The sequence below is a fragment of the Dendrobium catenatum genome, unplaced genomic scaffold (genome assembly GCF_001605985.2).
Source record: "Dendrobium catenatum unplaced genomic scaffold, ASM160598v2 fragScaff_scaffold_1486, whole genome shotgun sequence".
In the NCBI taxonomy this organism is placed as follows: domain Eukaryota; kingdom Viridiplantae; phylum Streptophyta; class Magnoliopsida; order Asparagales; family Orchidaceae; genus Dendrobium; species Dendrobium catenatum.
In genome coordinates, this window is record NW_021319948.1 from 73,032 (window position 1) to 78,184 (window position 5,153).

The following is a 5,153-nucleotide window of genomic DNA, read 5'->3' on the forward strand; positions in this document are numbered from 1 at the left end:
TCATCCCAACAAAAAAGAGGGAGGTTAGGAAATCTAACCCAAACTGGAGAGCTTAAACCTTTCAGTGAAGATGGAGAGAATTCCGAACTCCATCTATCCATTCCAATTATATGCCCTCTAACAAACCAAGGTCCACCCATAATAACATTCTCCATAGTCACTTTTTCATCAAATGAGCACAACATCCATCCTACTCCAAGAGATGTCAAGTGAAATTTACCAAAATGGTTCCATTGACGCCTTAACTCCCATGTCATCATTGGAATAGAGATATCAGCTCCAAATACCTTCACCACTATAGATAGATGAAGACGATCATAATTGGCCTTCACGTTTGGTTCAAACAATTTCACTGCCCTGCCATCCTCTGCTAAGCAATTTGCTACTGTCTTAGAGTCAATCTTAAGGTGAGTTTGCTTTAACCACGGATTTGATCCCACCATCTCTCTTCCGTTATCTAAAACATTAAAATCATTAGCCAATAAAGGCGCATTACTGACATTTTCACGAACAGTTGAGGAGCAATCTTTAGAATTTAGAATTGAAGGGAGGTCTGAAGAACTGTCGTTTCCTTTTAACGAATTGCCAAAATGATTGACAAAAATCTTCATACCAGAAGATGAAGACATTTCACCATCAGTAGATTTAATTTTAAGACCAGAAATGGGTGAACCTGAATCCACCCTTGAATCCAAAATTTCCTTTCCTTTACCCTGAACAAGAACAGGGGAGATCGCCTTTGGAACAGAAGGTCCGGATCACCAGATTCCCATTCTTAGCAGGACGACCAGACATCATCACATTCACAGAACCGAAGCCATCAGTAGCTTCGCCGTCGGCGACCGCAGCCGGGCCACCCGCCGGCATCCCAGAAGGGCCCGCCAAATCGGAAAAAAGACAAGTTTGAAAAGCTTTCTCTCTCTAGAATCTTGGAGCTTCTCTCTCTTCGCCCAGCACTAGAAAAAAATTTAATAGGGAGTTAAAACATTAAAATCATTAGCCAAAAAGACAATTTTGTTAAGCTGACATAAGTAATAGGGAGATCAAGATAATTCTGAAATACACTATGAGTCCAAATATGAAGAATTGGGCATCGATATTCGATAATGTACTTTGGGATTACAAGACTACATTCAAAACCCCATTTGAAATGTCTCCCTATAGGCTAATCTTTGAAAAAAATTGCCACTTACCCTTGGAGTTAAAACATAAAGTATATTAGCCAGTAAGGAGTTACATTATAATGTTAAGGATGCTAAGGAGAAAAGACTAATACATGCAATGAAATAGCTTAATCTATGAAATGTAACTCCTTACTATCTATGTTCGCATTCACAGGCATAAAATATTGAGGGCCGGCAGAAAAGTTGGAAAAATGCAATGGCATAGCTTGAATCTATGAAAAGATAAAGTTGACACTTTCTGAAGAACTAGTATAATTTGAAGCTTAGGATGGTAAAGAGCCTGGGATGCATACAAATTAACTGAGAACTGATTAGCGAAGATACTAACATGTCAATAAGGAAAAATGCTAAAAGCAACCAATCTACAACTCAATTATAATACAGAAATATTTTTCTCAGTTTGTCCACTCTAAAAAACATTTTTTATTAATAAATAAAAGAACATGTCCTACCTCCAAACTTAACTTTTTTGACAGATTAAAATATAAAATTATTCTCAACTTAGCAATCATAGTTTTTGATATAAATCTGTTATCTTCTTCAAACCTTCAAACCTAATATAAGCTTCATATAATAAAGCCATGCTGATGATATATATTTTTTAATTATATGCAATTAAGTCATGATATCAAAATAATAGATACCCCACATTTTAGCAGGATTTCAATTTAAGTTTCAAATCTTAAACATAATTACCAGCACTACAGCTAATGTATTATTACGTCAAGTTGTTCAGAAAATTTTGAGATCATGCGAAAAGAATTCAGCATTTAGAAGGGTTGAGATCATCATCATCGACATCAACAATAAAGTTAAAAGCGAACATTAAACCCCATACGCCATGGGCTAAATCATAATAAATTGCTATGATACTCACCGAAGGGTCAAGTTTTGACACTGGGCATGTTGGATTAAAAATTATACAAATAGGAAAGATACAAATCAGTAAAAAAAAAAAACTAATTACAGTTCAGATATGTTTATTTGGTTAATCAGAGAATAAAATTTATAAAAATAATCAAGACAAGATCGAGCTAAAGGTTTCAATCAAGTTCCGTGTTAAAAAGCTAAAGCACAAATAATATATATAAGTCTGCACTTATGAACAACACTTTGTACTTGAGAAGGAATACCTGACGATCACACATAATAATGCATGGTAATGACGGACTTTCTGGAGTTCAGACCAACATTTAAAGCCACCAAGTGCAAGAGCAGAAATATCATTGGAAGAAAGAAAATTTTGCTCAGGCACAAGGCAGCAACAACTTGTCAAACAATTAAGAGCATTATCTCAAAATCAGCGTGTCTCACGTTCTTATGTTGAAAAGTGTGAATGCTCATGGCCCTTCACTTCATTACTACGAAAACGAATCATCCTCATCAACGTTCTCAGGAACTTTGGTTTTAGGAAGAAACTCCACCTCAGGATACATAGAGGAAAATAACTACAACATGCATATTAGCAATCAAAATCGACAGTTGTTTAAAAAAAAAAAAAAAGAAGCTTTCTACGATATGCGATATTTACAGAACACAAGCAATCATTCCAGTAATACGTTTGCATCCATAAAAAATAAAATATAAAAGTCTGAAAAATTACAAATAAAAAATAAAAGTTATCAAGCTTGTTTTCCAAAATATATAAGGTGCTTCAAGCAATCTAATAAAAGAGGTTGGAAAAGGAAACACACCAAGAGAATAAGAAATTTTATGAATCCAATAAAATGCCTTCAAAATGCTAAAAAAATTCGTGAAATGAAAGGAGTCCTACTTTGAGGTGTATCACGATAGGAAATACTTGAGTTCGCAAGTAATCCAAGAGGAAATACTTGAGTTGGCAAGCAACCCTAGTAATAATTGATCCAAAACAGCGAGAAAAATACAAATCTGAAAGAAATCAATCTAGAAAAGATAGATTGCGATAATGGAATTAAAGCAAAACAAAACTCAAAGCAAGATACAAATGATCCTCAATTCGAGAGGACGGTCGTCTCTCCAAATCTCTAGATTGTAGATCTAGAGCCAAGGACACCAAGGACAAAAGAAAAACTCAAATTATGCATGCCCTAACCCTAGCCTCTCATCCTCTTTAAATACCATCCTCCCTAATAAAAAGCTTCCTAATATAATTTTATTTCAAAGTGCCCTCATGCATAATCCGCCCCCCTCCTCTCTCTCTTATTGCCACCCAAGGAGGTGGGACCCACCCGCTTAAGCAGTGGGTTTAAGAGGAGGAGGTTTAGCCTGAATCCTGTACGTCCAAACGGGCCCCTCCTGGGCTGATTCGTAACAATACCCCCTTCCCAAAGAAGCCCTTGTCCTTAAGGTGAAAATTGGGAAACTGATGTTTCACCCTCTCATAGGGTTCCCACGTGGCAGCGTATTCCGGCAGGTTTTTCCACTTGATTAGCACTTCTTTAGCTCCGTCTCCTTTCTAGCGAATCCCATCAACTCTAAAGGTTCTAGAATCACCTCTAAATCCTCCGTGAGTGTCACCGGTAACTTTGGTCTGGCTGTATAATCTACAATGGCTCTTCTCAGCTGGGATACATGGAAAACCGGATGTATAATCACCGTTGGTGGTAATTTCAGAAGGTACGCTATTGCTTCTATTTTCTCAAATACCTCATACTATCCAAAGTACCTAGGCGCCAGCTTTTCATTCCTCTTCATGATTGTCTTATGCCTGTACGGTCGAAGCTTCAAGAACACCCTCTCCCCCACTTCAGACTAGGGGTGTAAGTGAGCCGAGCCGACTCGTGAGCCGGCTTGAACTCGACTCGTTAACGAGCTCGCGAGCCGAGCTAATCGAACTTCGAGCTCAAGCTTACAATCGAGCTCGTATAATTATCGAGCTCGAGTTGGAGCTCAATCCGACTCGACTGGAAAGCTTGATAAGCTACTCGATTAATTTATATATATATATATATATATGGATGGAACAAAACACATCATAGAGATTCATAAAACTCTAGAAAGCTTTAAAGTGAGACAATTGGGAGATAATCCATACAATTATACAAAATTTATTAGAACATTAATATTAGGATTTGATCCAAGTAGACAGAATACTAATATGCAAGATCAAGCTTATAGAAATTTAGAACAATTAAGTATTGATAATTGGTCAAATATTAATAGTTTCTATAAATTGTATGTTTCTTATGCAAGTCGAGCTGGAAGATACTTCGATCAAGAAACATCAGATATATTTTTTATCAAACTACCAGGAGAATTAGGAAAAGAAATTCATGATAAATGGAAAGCAACCTATCCAAACAATGATGATATTAAACATTTAGGTATCGGATCTATTAAATGATAAGTATGACAAAAGGTCTCAATCAAGTACAAATTGTTACTATTCACTTTTTACTGTAAAGTCTTTTTGTACTGCAGAAGTCCTTTTGTACTGTAGTAAAATATTTATTTAAAAGTTTGTAGGCGGTAATGATACCGCAGTTGTGTTATATGTTTTTGTATTATAAATAGAGAGCTCATCTCTCTGAAAGGTATGGTTGAATGATATGAGAGCTTAAATAGTATTGTAAGAGTTGTGATCTAGTTTCTCTTTCTGCAAGCAGTCATCGCCAGTCTTTTGTAAGTATTTCTTCTTTAATAAAAAGCTTTTAGCCATGATTTTTTTTATAGCAATTAGCCATAGTTCATGATTTATTTTGTAGATATGAGATCACTCATTATGAGTGAGTAGTTCTATATTATTTCTCCCCTAAGGGATATTTGCTTTAAAAAAACTTGTTTGCATGCCAAAATCACTATTTGATGAAGATAAGCTAAATTTCTATTCTTTATCTATCATATACAAGTTCTCTTTGAGAGACGAAATAACTTTCGACCTCTATGATCGAGTACAGTGAATCTAAAAATTCATGAGTTTGAACCCCATAAGTCCACATTTATGTTTTACATTTGGGCTGGTGGAAAATACTCATGAATCTTTACATA

The 5,153-nt window shown here is 35.8% G+C and overlaps 1 long non-coding RNA gene across 1 annotated transcript; it reads right to left on the reverse strand.

Annotated features, from left to right (window-relative positions):
• Positions 1 to 514: 514 nt before the first annotated feature.
• LOC114581054 lies at positions 515 to 4,099 on the reverse strand. The gene is made up of 2 exons (XR_003702859.1): positions 2,318 to 4,099; positions 515 to 956 (listed from the first exon to the last, which is right to left on the reverse strand). It is a non-coding gene; the product is annotated as an uncharacterized LOC114581054 (long non-coding RNA).
• Between the last annotated feature and the right edge of the window lie 1,054 nt (positions 4,100 to 5,153).